This window comes from Dromaius novaehollandiae, chromosome 1, assembly GCF_036370855.1.
Source record: "Dromaius novaehollandiae isolate bDroNov1 chromosome 1, bDroNov1.hap1, whole genome shotgun sequence".
NCBI lineage: Eukaryota > Metazoa > Chordata > Aves > Casuariiformes > Dromaiidae > Dromaius > Dromaius novaehollandiae.
Genome location: NC_088098.1, coordinates 192,530,991 through 192,546,306, shown reverse-complemented (window position 1 = coordinate 192,546,306; position 15,316 = coordinate 192,530,991). Strand labels below are relative to the sequence as shown.

At 38.1% G+C, this 15,316-nt stretch overlaps 1 protein-coding gene across 5 annotated transcripts in view; it reads right to left on the bottom strand.

The window, feature by feature from the left end:
- Positions 1-1,760: 1,760 nt before the first annotated feature.
- CCDC169 (coiled-coil domain containing 169) overlaps positions 1,761-15,316 on the bottom strand; it is a 53,938-nt gene continuing 40,382 nt past the window's right edge. For 2 of the 5 annotated variants that reach the window (XR_010387272.1, XR_010387273.1), the window contains 4 exons: positions 7,499-7,594; positions 4,776-4,836; positions 2,965-3,062; positions 1,763-1,971 (listed from right to left, as the gene is read on the bottom strand). The gene's annotated coding sequence lies outside the window, so the exon portion shown is untranslated. Of the gene's footprint in view, positions 1,972-2,964; positions 3,063-4,775; positions 4,837-7,498; positions 7,595-8,821; positions 9,013-15,316 lie in introns of all 5 variants that reach the window. The other 3 variants (XR_010387275.1, XR_010387274.1, XR_010387276.1) reach the window with 3 other exon arrangements.

Below are 15,316 nucleotides of genomic sequence, written 5' to 3'. Positions count from 1 at the left end.
CCAAGAACCAGAAGAGAATTGGGGGACTAAGATGTTTGGTAGTTTCGAAGTACCCTTTGAGAAAAGATAATGACTACACGATTCCCCAGTCATTAGCTTTGGTCTAATAGCTCGCTGGAAAAATATAAAGAACTCACCTGTGAAGAATGACTCTCTGAATCTGATTACTTTTCTTCATTCAACCACTGTCATACAAAATTCCTTTTGTTTTAAAGTCTCTCTCTAGTACTAAAAATAAATGCATTTAAAAGTCATTTCCATCTCCTGTTATCACAGTCTATTTTAACAAGAAATATTTCAAACAATTCAGGCTCAATGGCTTGCTCTCAATTCTTATTCTTTGCATCTTTCCTTTAACATCAGTCACGTTATTTGCTATTTGCTAAATAACACATAGATTCTAGGTTTTAATGTCATAAATTGTGTAATATAGTGTAACTGTGTAATATTTCATCTCATTTTTGAGATGCTAAAAAATTAATGTATTCAAACAAATAGATGTGAGAAGCAGAAATTGAGAATGGTGTTAGCAGATTCTCCCTTGACACTTCATTCGTAGGCATGGGAACATGCTCTCCAGTGACCTATGAAGGGATGTAATAAAGGTGCTAGAAGCCTAAAAATTTGTGCCTTACAGCTCTTAGGTATCAGAGCCCTGTCACGGATACCCAAGCTTCCCATAAAATAAGAGTGGGGAACTAGGCACATCAAAACAGGCTACAGTTAGGTGAAACAAACTTCATACTAAGTTTCTCGACCTCTGTAGTCTTTAGGTATGAGACATGCTGAGATACTTCGCCTTGTCAAGACCGATGCTTCTGGGCATGCAAAGAAACAGGGTATTATGGGTATATAACAAAGATATTGCAAGCCAAAGAGAAAGGATGTTAGTCAGGTTGAGATGCCTTGGTGTTTAAAAGGCAGCTGAACAGGAGTTTGCTGTGATTAGAATTTCTTGCTCTCCTCCACATACTTGGTGAGGAGAAAAATGACTAAAGAAAAACATTCTGACCTTTGAGGAAAGAATGGTCGATCACATTAGATCACATAAAAGAGTACTGAGATTCTTTTAACTGCATATTGCAGGTGCAGGAACACAACTGACACCAGTCTTTGATATTTTATTTCACAGTTGTATAAAGAAAAAAATAAGGAAAACAAACTATCCTTCAGACTCGGGAGCTTTTTAAATATTGATGTTTCTTGCCATGATAGAAATGTAATCTTATTAAAAGTTGGCACTATTTTGGCAACTGAGTAAAAGTATTGTTAATTAAGTCCTTATGGAGCGAATTTAATTCACATGTTAAAAGTTAGTGAGGATCTTTTTCCTAATAGAATCTCTTATCATCAAATTGACTATTTTAGCAGAACAGTGCCCCACCAGAGAACAAACATGATTTGTTTTATACAGGGAAGTTCTGCTCTAGTTACTCCAGAAGTATCTAGAAAGTACTAGAGCAGTATTTCAAATGATCTATTTTAGAAACTATCGTTTCCTTTCTTTAATATACTAGATACTAGAATAATTTTCAGGAGTTAATTGATTTGTTCCAGCAGAGATCTAAAATAAGTTCTATTTGTTCAAATAGTCTATAAATCACAGTTTTAAGGCAAAAAGTATTACACATTAAGTAGCACCTTATGAACTGTCATGCTATTATAAACTGTTTGAAAATTGTGGTTTCAGGAGATTAAATCCTCAGATAAATGACCCAGTGCTTCAATAACTTAAATAATTAAAAAAGAGTTGCATGTTCAGTTAAACCTTCACTGTAGCCAAAAAAGAGACAAAGGTTTCTTTATTTGGTTATTCAAACACTTCAGGGGACTTTGCAGTCCCGAAGCCAAGAACAGTTCAAGAACAAATAGGGTAATAAGGATGTAAATTGTGTATGATTTCATTCAGCTTCCAAGCTTGTGGCCAGATCTGACACCAGCAAAGTGTCTGTATTTCACATTAATCCGGAACTGCAAAAAAAGGACAATGGATTAAATTAGGTGACTCAAGATACAGCTCCTTGAGCAATTGGTGTCAGTTTTGCATAACAGGCAGATTATAATGTAGATTACCATAAACCCTACATTTCTTAATCATTAACATGCATTCTTCCATTGTAATTTTCCTTAACAAAAGCTTAGCTTTGTTTTTGCTTACTCAGATTAATGCTCATGAGGTCTTAGTACAGATAATAAAAATTTCAACTTTGAAAAGGATGATCTTTAAAAAAGAATAAAGATATATATTTAAGTATTAGATAGTAAAAATTTACTGATCCACATACAACAATCCAGGTGAGCTTCATCAGGTTGAATTTGGCCTGTTGCTATTGACTAATACCCTAAATATGTTTGGCTCTGCAACAGATACTTTGGAGTTTACTGTCTAATAGAGACAGAAAAATAATTTGAAACTAATTAACACTTTGAAAGCATTTGTGCATTCCAACTGCTTTGGTTGTATAAAGCAAGTTAAAAATAATATTTAATGTAACAGTTTAGTTGTCTGAATTGGCCGTAAAACTGCAAAAATCTTAATTTTTTATTAAATCTTTCAGCACAACAGTAATTCTGCATATCATTTTCTTCACACATCTTAAAAAAGCTTTGCAAAAGGATGACAAGTACGTAAAAAGTTTTGCAAAGGATGACAAGTACACCGGTATCTTCTCTGAAGACAAAAGCTAATAGAAGAGAAACAGGGCAACAAACTTTCTATTCAAATAAAATGGCTCCTGCTAAGTAATATATAAGATAACAGAGAATATGTTCCTTCTGCTTTCTCAGATTGGCAGCCCATTCAGAAGCATCATTTTGAGGACATTCTGCTAGTGCTGTTTTCTGGTAGGACTGCATGTAGGAGACATGGAAATAAATCTTGGTATCTCTGACTATGGTCAACAATGTTGCAGCAATAAAGGACTAAAAAAACATCAAAATGTACCGAGAAATAGATTTACTCACTAATGTTGGATCCAAATTCCCTGGAACACAATAGATTTATAAGCCGGCTGCATACATTAGACTCCTACATTAGTTTCCGACCGGTAAAGCCATGGTGCCTTGTATATATATGCAAAAAAATATTTTATACTTAAAAAACTTTATACTTAAGAGAAAAAACAAAGTATCCATTCAACTGTGTTCATGAATTTAATTAAACTAATTTTAAAATGCATGTAATGTTTAGATTAGCCCTTAGTGCTCCATTTCAACCAGAATCTAGATTGTCGTCTGTACTTCTCCAATTTACATAATGATTTTCACAGGATTCAGTAGTGGCGACTATGTACTGTATTTGTAGGTTATTTTCACTTTCCATTTTGTTGACTTTTAAGAGAACCCATATCCACCTGTGCATGAAACCGCAAATTTCTCACATCAGCATCTGCAGTCCACAGGCAATCTGCTGAGTAAACCAGTTAGGAAATGTAGTTTCCCAAGAACGCTTCATTTAGATACTAAGATATTTTAAATAGTCCAGTTGCTCTTAGGCAGCTCACAAGATATTCTCAGACAAAACAGGCAAGCCTTTCACTGAAGTAAGATGAAATCTGACCAAGTATTTGTCAGTCATTTAGAACTTTTGTGTGATTTGCTTCATTATATACACTTTTATAAATTAATTATGTTAGCTTCTTTTTATAACATATGCTTCCCACTTTGACAATGCACAATAACCACATAAAACTGTTTAAAATCAATACCGAACTTAGTTCATCAGACTGATTATTGGTTCCTTACTATGATTTAATACTCCAGCACAATTGTTTTCTAGTACATTGTATGCATTATTTTAATGGAAAACTTCAGAGACTTTTTCTGCTGCAGGAAGCCTTTCGCAAATTCATTCTGTTTGGACTGGGAAGCAGGAAATCAGCAGGGGCCAACTAAAAAACAGCAAAAACAAAAAAAAACCCTTTCCCCCTAGAAGACTCAAACTCAGCTGGAACACAGACTTCTTGTTCGATAGGCAGGATTTTTTCATTATGTAGAAAAAGAGAGACAAATAAAGGAGAAAATGTAAATAATTAACAGCTGACTTCACCCTATGATAGCAAGAATTCCTCTTAATTATTTTAATCAGAAAATAATAATCATAACATTTCAGAATTTAGAGAAATAAACCACTTTTTTCTGCTACAGTTTTCTATTTCCTAGAATAAAACACCCCAGTGTGACTGTGTCACTTGAACGTTTGCAAAGGGAAGAAAATCCTTTGAGTCTCCTTATGCATAGTTTGATTACCTCCTGAAAATACCAGCATCTTCATACACACAACTGGTGTGTAAAAGTCTAACCGTTAAAGGAAGAGGAAGAAAAAAGCCTGGATAGTCCACCTTCACTATCAAACTTTTGTAATCAAATAGTAATATCCTGATTTCAGGAAGCTGAAAAGTTACGTCTAGCATAGAAGTTAATTGAAGAAACAGGACAACAGTTGGTAGAATTGAAGGAATATTATATAGCAGTAAGTAGATTACCAGCGTGCAATGAATTGGCCAAAGCGAGGAATGCAAAATCGTGATGAAGGCAAGAAATTCTGAACTTCATTATGAGCTAGCACAGTGACTATTAATGTCTTTTTTGGTAGGTTTATTTCTTCAAGATGAAATCAAACTGGGTGGACTACTAGGTTTCCTTCAAAAAGCCCCCAAAAATAATTTCTAGAAATCCCTCCTTATAGACATCTACTTAAGCTTTACACAAAAACACACTGGAAAAACAATCAGAGAAAAGAAGACTCCTGTAGGATAGGATTCATCTCACTTTACCTGCCATGAAAGTCAGAGTGGAATTCAAATGTCCAGAATTACATGTATACAGCACAGATATCTGTGAAGAGAAATAAGCATCCCTGAGGCGAGGTTCTTTTCATTCAAAGCTAGGTGTCTAAGTAGGTCAGCTGAATCATGCCGTTTCTCTCTATTGACCGTAAACATGAAAGCAGATTGGTGCGACAACAAAAAGCAGTTGGGTGGGAGCCAAACCTAACATATCCTAAGTGGCCAGCCTAGTCTAGGCCAAAATAATTTGAGACTTCACTTCCCCTTGGCTAACTACGTGCTAACATCTATGTGGCTAATTTCATGTGAAACGCATCCCAACCATATACTTGCCTAATGCTCATTTAATGCAAAGAAAGCTTTCCCTGCTCCTGAATTTGATAGCCCTTTGGCCCATATTCAGCCAGGTAGGTAACCACATGCCCGATTTTTAGGCATGTCATTAATTTCACTGAAAGCATCTAGGTCCCTTTGGTACTTTAAAGTTCAGCATGTGCTTGAATACCTTAACAGGTAGAAGCCAAATGCCAAGTTATTTTATCGAAATGGCAGTTAACACATTACAATTCTGATTTCAGTAAAGAGCTGATTGTGAATCTGTTCTGTAAAGCAAATGGATTTCACTGTAAAAGCCCCTCTAGTGACAGCAATTTTGATTTCAGTCTGCTTCCTTGAATTTATGGCCCAGAAAAAAAGTGAACATTTTTATTTCATTCAGCCATTTCTAATTGATTTGGTACAAGCAGAGAAGAAGCAAGACTGTTATGGTGCTTTTGATACCCTTTGGTCCTTTAACTGTGCATAACAATTTCTTCTTAAATTGTCCACAATGATGAGAAATAATGTGGGTGTTACAGGATGAATACCAGACATATCTCAGGATTCTGACAAGCATATTAAATCCATTAGGAAGATGTTGTATAGCAATAAAAGATAGATACTGTTGAAGTCAAAATATTCAATTTTTTTTCAATATTAGTAAGCAAGTCTCCTTTTACTTCTGTTAACGGTGTTGTAATTCACCTTATAAAAACTATCATGAATATGATTTTACAGCTAAAATATACTGGTTTAAATATTTCCCCTATAGCCCCTAGTACCCATCATGAGATGTGATAATATCTGATAATAAGGATTTCAGAAATGCATAGAGTGAACATTAAAATTAAGGCACAGTGTTTTGGCATGTTTCTAGAGAGATTTTTGTACATATAATAGTTGCTCTGAAGCCTCCATGTTCTCCAGCAGACATGCATATCTGCACACAGATACCTGCAATGAATATAGCCATTTCTCTCAAAATATTAGAATCATAGAGGCGCAGAATAATTTAGGTTGGAAGGAACCTCTGGAGGTCATCTAATCCAACCTCCTGCTCAAAACATGTCCAGTCAGATCAAATTGCTCAGGGCCTTGTTCAGTCATGTTTTGAACACCTCCAAGGATAGAGAGCCCACAACCTCTCTGGGCAACCTGTTCTGGGGTTTGAACACCTCCGTAGTACAAAAATTTTTCTTTATATCTAATCAGAATTTCCCGTGCTCCAAGTCATGCCTCTTGCCTCTCGTCCTATCACCGTGTTCCTCTGAGAAGAGTCTGGCTCTCTGGTCTCTGTATTATCCAATCAGGTAGTTGTAAACAGCAAAAAGGTCCGAGAAGACCTGAGTCTTAGGGCTGAACAGACTCCCTTCTCAGCCTCTCCTCGTGTGTCAGATGCTCCAATCTCTTAATCACCTTAATAGCCCTTCACCAGACGTGCTCCAGTATGTCCATGTCCTTCTTGTACTGAGGAGCCCAAAACTGGGCACAGTACTCCAGATGTGTTCTCACAAGTGCCAAATAAAGGGGAAGCATCTTTTCCCAGGACATGCTGGCTCCACTCTTCCTAATGCAGCCCAGGAGGCTTGTTGGCTGCCTTTGCCACAGCGGCTTATTGCTGGCTCATGGACAGCTTGTTGTCCACCAGGATCCCCAGGTCTTTTACCAAAAAGTTGCTTTCTAGCTGTTGGCCACCTGCCTATATTGGATGGGTTTTCCATCCCAGATGCAGGAGTTTGTATTTGCTTTTGTTGAACTTCATGAGGTTCCTGAGGGTCTTTTAAATCCCCAAAGGCAAATTACATTAAATACTAATTTAATTAAATTTTTCATAGATAAAAACAAAATGAAAATAAAAGCAAGGAAAACAGATTTTCACTCACATGACTCTTTGAAGCACTGCAAACCTGCAGGGCTGCATTCTTCTTATCATTGTCTAACACTCTGCAAATGAAACTGGTGAGTCTAGCATCAGCCTCCAGGCTGGAATATATGAGGCAAATAACCCTCACTGCTCCCCATGCAATAGATATTTTCAGCTAATAAAAAGTCAGTAACTCAGATATATTTTTTTGGTTTAGCTTCAAACATACCATTTTACTTTCACCATGGCAGCTTTGTAAAGTTATTATATTTTAGGATGAAATGTAGGACTGAAGAAATCTTATTCAATTATTTTTTGAAACTTCAAGTTTATCAGATCAGGCATTTTCATACTGAGATCAGACATTCTTATTTATGAGTCTGATGTCTGTTCTACTTTGTGATACTTACAGATAGCTTTATTTATTGCTTGTAGGCATGGATAGCTAAAACCACTTCAGGAAATCAAGATGTTACTAGATATTTTTATTCTAGTTATGCTGGTATTAGCAGTAAAATATATTGCTTACAAGTTCTCCATGGATCAAAAATGATGGTAGTCTAAACAGTCTGTAATCTTCTTATCGGCATGAATTTCACTCCTCTGCAAACTGACAGTGCTGTGCCTGAAAAAAAAAAGGAACTAGTCTTATTATTGCTATTATTACTTGCAGCACAGTTTCTCCTGCTGATGGCAGGGGTAATCAAGGTGATGAAAACCCACACACTTATCTCTCATTCAGTACATTACAAGATGTCAAGAGACAAGGCCTGAGCTCCTTAACTTAGATAAACCTCAGCTAAAGAATGTTGTATGAATAATCATTTACACTCAAGAAACTCGGGCACCTAGCTGTCATTATTTTAATGAGAATTACATATTTCAATACATTTTTTAATCAAGCTCTCAGTTTATATTTAAGTTGGTAATGTCATAAGTAAACTGAGTAAAATAAAGAAGGCAATATTTTACCCTGCCCAGATAGCTAGACGTTTAAAGATAGCACATTTACATGATAATGCTTAAGTATTTGATTTAGCAAATTGCAAAATTTGCTTTACTCTGATAAACTCTATATACATAAGAATGTATTTCAAACTGTGTTTTACAGTGCTTTAAAGTGTTAACTGGGGAAAGATGTAAGACCCTTTAAAGCTTAGTGAGAGATTCCCTGAGGAGAACAAAGGGAGAATGAAGGTCCTCGAGAGACACTCGTGAGGCATTTTCAAATGACAAGAATGCCGGCAGTCCCAGAAGAAATGGAATTAAAGGATCTTGTAATTTTTTACCAGTGCTTACATTTTTTCTGCTTTTTTTTAGCCTCAGGATAGAGACTGTGTGATTTTTGTTACCATTTGTTTATTATTTCACTTTGACTCGTACTGAATTCCTATTGTTAAATAATTCAGAGCAAACTATATGCTACACTAGAAGCTATGGCTGTAATCCTTTCCACATGGCATGAACGCCAGCTGAGATGGTTTAATCTGTAGAGACCATGCTCTCCTTCTCCTGAGAACCTCTGCTTTGAAAGAGCACGTTCCTGTGGATTTCCTACCTGAAGACATCTTGTCTCCAATGGTTACAGGGAAGCCAAATCTGGTTGGCTTCAGTGCTCAAGAGTTCCCCTGTCCCAGTCTCAGTCCCAGAGAGCTGGGCTGCTGCAGTTCTGACCCTAGGTCCAGCCAGTGGCGAGGCTGAGCAGGTATCCCTAATACACACATGCACACACTACGCCCTACCACCAGCAGATCAACACAAACACAAAGACTGTGCCTTTACAGGCACTGCATACACATAAAGAGCACTCATGTACACATGAACAATATAAGTGGCCTGATCCTGTTCTTACCTGCCAGCTAACTAGGCGCAAAGCTTGCTCACAGGTCTCACACCCAGACTCTCACAGACACAAACCTGCATCTGTGGTCACTCCAGCAGCCAGTTCTCAGACCCTGGGCTCTCCACTATCCAGGTCCCAGACCTCTGGTCTCTCTAGTAGTTGGCTCCCAGAGCTCTTATTGTATTCTGGCCTTTAGTTTGCTAGAGTCAGAAAAACACACACACACAGACAGACAGACAGAATAAGGAACAACCTTAGCCAGGAAAACAGTTAGGGACAGAGTATAGTAAGAAGGCAGGATAGGCTGCAGTGATCAGGTGCAGAGCCTGACCAGACCAGTGATTTATTTACACATGACCATCCCCTTTTATCCCTCATCCTCTCCTTTTTACCATGCTTCTTGTTCTCTGACCAACTCCTTTCCTCAACTTTGGTCCTTCCCTTAAGCATCCCATAATTAGTTTAATACTTTTCCACAGTTCCTTTAAAGCATCCCTCACTAAGCTTTACACAATCCCACAAGCCCCCTCAGATACCCCATAATAAGTTTCCTTTGTCTCATAAGATCCAGGGTAATCCTGTTTCCCCCCTTCTTACCGGTTATAAAGTCCTCGTTGAACCTCCTCAAGGCTTTGAGTGGTCCCTTCAGAGGCCTGTCAATCAGTGACCTGAGTGCTCTGGTCTTCGGCATTGCCTCTGTTATCCCCTGTTCCTTAGGGTTTGTGTATCTGGGTATTTTATTACTTCTTCTGTCTCTTGTCCTAGTCTTATGCTGAATAGCCATTAATGAGATACCCTTACAAATCCAATATCCTTACATCCTGTGTATCTATGTAGTCTTTACATTCCATGCATCTTTTGCCTTCCACATATTCTTTCATTCAACATATTCTTGCACAGATTTATGACTATTAACTTTAAACATTCAACTGGGTTTCCTCTATAGTCAAAGGTGAGAGGGAAACTTAATGGAAAATCCAGCTTGCCTCAAATCAGCTTCTAAAAGCAACTCTCTCTCTTCTGTAACTTGAGAGGGAATCTTAAGACTATCCTTCTACCTTGAGGACTGATCACCTCCCATATAGGCTGATAGGCTGGATAATTTGTTCAATATGGGAAAACTGAAAGAAACCAAACTTTCTAACTCTAAGGTTACTTTACTGGAGTTGACCAAAGCAACATTTTAAACATGATTTCACATAACAGGATTTAGTCAAGAAAAGTCTATAGCATAGCAAAATACTGACTAGTCATCCTCCTTGTTCAGTGTTTATAGTGCAGGTCACTACAGCCTGCAACTGAAAGTTGTGGCAACCCATTAGTGTAGTTCCTGATCCAGAATCCCTCCATTCTTCTTGCACATTCTCAGAGAGGGTCTTTTTTTCCTTTTTTTTCTCTGCTCCACTCTTCCAACATGTACATCCCAAGCAGTCTTTCTCCTTCCTGGCTCACTTTCCTACAGAAATTTAGCAACAGTTGGGAATGACTAGATTCAGACCAGCTAGACGTTACCCTTTGAGTGATCAGCAGGCCTCCCATCTGCGCAGAACAGAGCCCCCTCCAAATTCTGAACTATACGTGATTTCCTCCCCCCACCCAAGAGTGAGTCTGGTGCACCTTACGTTACAATCTTTTTAAAAAAGAAGAAACAAATCCTGAACAGTCAGATCAGATTTTGACATATTCCTCATAACCATGTCATGTTGCAGTCATAGGGTGCCTTCACTCATGAAAACCTCTGGCTTAGTGAGGCTCAACATATAAATACAGAGAAACAAGAAGGTTCTGCCATGTACTCATGCACACTTTGACACTCACTTTGAAAGGCAGCTGAGAGTGACACCTTTCAGGCAGGAGTGAAGGCTGAAGTTAGGATTTCCTTCCAAGACAGTCATTGAGGAAAATGGGATTCTGACTTGAAGAACTCCTGGATCAGCACAACCTGCACTCATCTAGCACCAAGGAAAAAATAACCAGTGCTCCTTTTTTACCATGACCGGTTTACTCTTTAACATATGTTCCCACTGATATGTTCCAGCTGGCTTGCTGGCTGGCTGAGCTGATAAAAAAGTGAAGACAGGCACCTGTGTAAAGAAAAAAAGACAGCCATTCACTGTGTATAAGCCAGCTCTGCCAAGGTCCGTAGCAGGATCCTCGGGACAAATGGCAGCCAGATCAGTGCTCAAAGCATCTTTAAACCTGATTATCCGTCCCTGCTTGTTTGTGAATGAAAAACAAAATGTCACTGAAGTCAAATCTGATTTGAATCTCATGAAGTAGCACTGCAAAGTATTGGTGTTTCTTTGACTGTGATATTGCTAGTGACTTCCTGCTGTCTCACATTGCCTGGCTTCTTGGCATATAGCTCCTTTGGCAGCTGCGATGAGTGAAAAATCTCCCTCAGTGGCTTTTACATGGTCATTTCTATTAAATTTCAGAGAGCTGTATTCTAGTGTGTGCTCCAGCTTGTTGGAGAAGGTGACAGATAATCCTCAGCCACAACTCTGGCCTCCCTTTCCAAAAAGCACTGCTCACAGAAATGCACAACTCTAAGACCCGCGGTGAGTACCCCTGGGTACTCTTAGCAGCCTGCCCAGGGACTCGGCCTCAGAGAGCATCTGTGATAGTTCTTTATATCCTTGGTGCCCTTATAATTACATGTACTGTGACACAAACAGCCCAGGTCAACAGCCCAGCAAGACTAAGAAAAATTACTCCTGACAAGGGACAGGTTATGCACTCACCAGGATCCTCTTCTTGTGTGTGTAACATACGCCTGGCTTACTTGAAAGTAAGCTGCATTGCAGTAGTTGCTTAAATGCATTGACAGCATTAACAACAACAATCACCATCTTGGTTTCCTGTTGTAGATGGAAAGCAGCGCTGGCTCTTCCCAAGGAACACAGATAGGTTTTACTCCACATGCCATGGCTTTGTACGACAGTGGAGGACTTCATAGGCAAAACTGTTAGCCTCCTTGAAGACTGATCCTCACAGAAGTTACAATATTTTGATTAAATAGTTATTGGCAACATTTTCTTTAACTCATACAGGCATGAGTCCTAAAATATCAGAAGTGAATATGTCAGAAGGCAAAATAACTCCACTGTTCAAAAAATCGCTAGCATTTACCATCTAGAAGAATTGCTAGTTGCTTCTTGTCACTTCACTTCCACATGTTTTACTGCTTTCTCCCCCTACTCAGCATGATCTATTTTTTTCCAGTTAAATCAACTTAAATATATTGCTTGCTCTTACATGTCTTTTACAAAGAAGACACTAATATTAAACCATTCATCTCTAGTGTTTACTATTTACTCTTTTCATTATTCTATGTTAAATACAAGACTGCATAACCAGCATTTGGAAACTTAGCAAAAATAATAACAGCTCTACCAATTATGAGCCTAAAAGTCATTTATCCTTCACTTCACATGCTCCATATTGAAGTGAAAAATTATACTCTACCAGAGACCATTCACTCTAATATATTTTCTTCTAGACATTTTAAATATTTGAAGTTATTTAAGGTGCATAGTCTCCTTCCCCTGCCAAAGTGTGGTACAGTTTCAAAACACCACTGCTGATTTACATGGAAGTACTATAATAAACTTGGCAGTGGCCAGTTATGGTGTTTTGCTCATAAGGATGCACTTCTTGCTAACTTATTATTGGAAGTTTAAAAATGCCTTGAAAGGAGATGGGCCTCCTTTTTGTCCTTCCAAAAGTTGAGAGAGAAAGAGTGTGTGCAATGGTTACAGTTCTATAGCTTTTCTTCCCATCTACCTAAATGTCAGCCTTTTAAAAATCCTGCTTAAGGATTCATTTTAGCAATATTTGTCACAGGAAGATTTTCCGGTGAGTTAGGTGTGGTGGAAAAGTAGATGTCAAATTGTGATTTACAGACATAAAAAGATGGAGAGTGTCAAGCTGAGAACCCACACTTTTGGGTTAATCATAAATGGATTTCTTGAGAAGTTTTGAGTTTAATCCCTCATTTGTACTGTTGGTCTATTTTTGTTCTGGGATGATGGGAAAGTTTATTTCACCTTTCAGTTCCTATGTAACAAAACAAATATAGAAAAATGTTTACATATCTTCCTGAAGGTTTTTGCTCTGACTATGCCTATTATAAAAGTGCTGTAACAAGAACTCAGGAAAAAAAGTTTCATTTCCTTCCTGCTGTGCAAAGGACAGTATTTTGTGCATACACAATCTCCTTTTCTAGCAGAATTCAGTGAATTTTAAGTTGAATAGGGGCCCTTTATGACTCAGTTGGTTCTCCTTGCTTCATAACCACATTGTCCTAAAACTACCAGTTTATCTGATTGTCTGTTGAAAAAAAAGAAAAAATTTTCAGAGGAAAAAGAGAAGAAAAGAGATGGAGGAAAACATGGATCACAGGTAAGGTTAGTTCACTTTTCTGTTCTTTAAAGAAGGAAGCAAAAAGCAGCAAAGGCAGAGCCGTATCACATAAATCTTTTGTTGTTACCTCCACTTTTCAAGCTACCTTGACTATTTGATCTCCAGCAGGCAGGTGCTATAGCCATTTTTCAGCAAGAGGCTTATCTTTATATGTCACTTATAGAAATCTATTTCATAGTGCATGACAAGAAAAGCTTTACCTGCAGATCTTCAAAACAAATTGACAGGCAAAATGGCAAGCTAGCGTGGTATTATTCTCTTAATTTCTCCTCCTGTGCCTCATTTTTGCATATCAATTTTTCTTTGATCATGCTGTCTCAATACATGTTGGTGCTACTTGACCTTTAAATGTCAAAATCCATTTGAATGGCGTTTACTGTGAACTCCGCAACCATATACCATATATGAATGGCTAATATACACGAGAATCAAGAGATATATTTAATGGTGCCCAACCAGGCTTGTGAATTCATTTTATTATTTCTGCTCCTTCCCTATCCCCATAAAAATAAATCATGCGGAGATCACATACTTTTCAACTAGCTATTGCTATTTTAAGAAGGGAGTAGGGAGAGTATATACAGGCATGCTGATTGACAGAAGTCAGCTAACTCTTCCCGCTAAAGGTCTGAGTCTGCAAGCTGTTTCTTGTGGGTGGATCTCTGTGCTTAGACTGAGAAGCCTGCAGAATTTAAACTGAAATGAGACTCTGCTAAGCTAGAAAGCATAAATGTTTACTTTAAAGGATGCCATCAAGTGAGGAGCCACTTAAAAAGTGATGTTTCTTTACATGCTATCGTTACCGCTTCCCATTTGCTCCCTATCAGTTTTAACATATAAATATTTTCTGTCTTTTAATATTTTGTGCTTGTGTTGCTTTGTGCACGAGAAGAAATTCTTTCACAAGAGGCATCCATGAACACAAGTGAATGACGTCAGAGTGCTATAGACTGAAATCTGAAGCAAAAAACTCTTCTTTTTTCCTGTAAAAGTTATGGAGAAAGGCAGAGCAAGGAAGCCAGTGATGAAGAGGGAACTGAAAATATTTCCAGTACAGTCAACAGTTTCAATCAGGCTTGTCTCTCTAATCCAAAGCTCTTTTGGCAGCGATTCAGTCATAATAAAATATCCATACCCATTTCAGCTATGATAAAATAGCATATTTTGTCCAGTTCTCATGCTAATAGAAAAGGAATTCCTGAAGTTTAACATAACAGATTTTGAAGCCATTTATTCAAACTTATGCCTGTTGCATGATGAAGAAGAGAGCAAATATTTTCATGCCAAGCTGTCCTTTTCATTGTAAAGGTGGACTGGCCTATTTAACCCAGCTAAAGGCCTTTCTGCCATTGAGAAATGAGTTTTATTCTTCAGGAAGGGATAATGATGAATACTGATTAACTTGCCAGCATTTTGTTCACTCTGTGAAACTCATTTGGTTTAGACTGTTAGAAATTTCTGTGACAGAGAAACAGGCTCAGGGCTCTACTGTGCTGCAGAAGCCGTCCATGACCTGAATAGCTCACAGGAAACTAGTCATTGATAACATCTAGATATTACATCTGGCTGGGTGGCCAGCCAATAACTTAGATAATTCCATTTTTAGGTGTACAAAAAATGCAAGTGTGTACAATTTTCAGCATTCATTCAGTTATCTTGTTTCATCTTTCTGAGATAGAAGGCACTGGCTCATTTGCAGGTTTTTACCAGTGATGCCTGTCACTCGGAGATGAAGACACCTCTAGAACATCACAGAATTACAGTCCTTCCAACACCCACATGAAACAGTTGTTATCCCACCAGCAAGTGAGAAATTGAGTCACCATATCATCATCATCTCCTACAGCTGAGCCTAGTGTCCTAATTATAATATCATCCCCTATTCAGAATCATCTTGGTAAAATGGAGCCTGAAGGTAAGTACCTAAATAGCACTGCGGAGTCTTGTCGGCACAATTTGCCTCTGAATTATGGACATCTGGGCTAGATAATGATCTCCAGTGATGTCACCTCAGGAGATACTGTAGGCCAAAGCAAGGGCTGTTCAATATTCACCCCATGAAATGCCTTATTCTAAAAG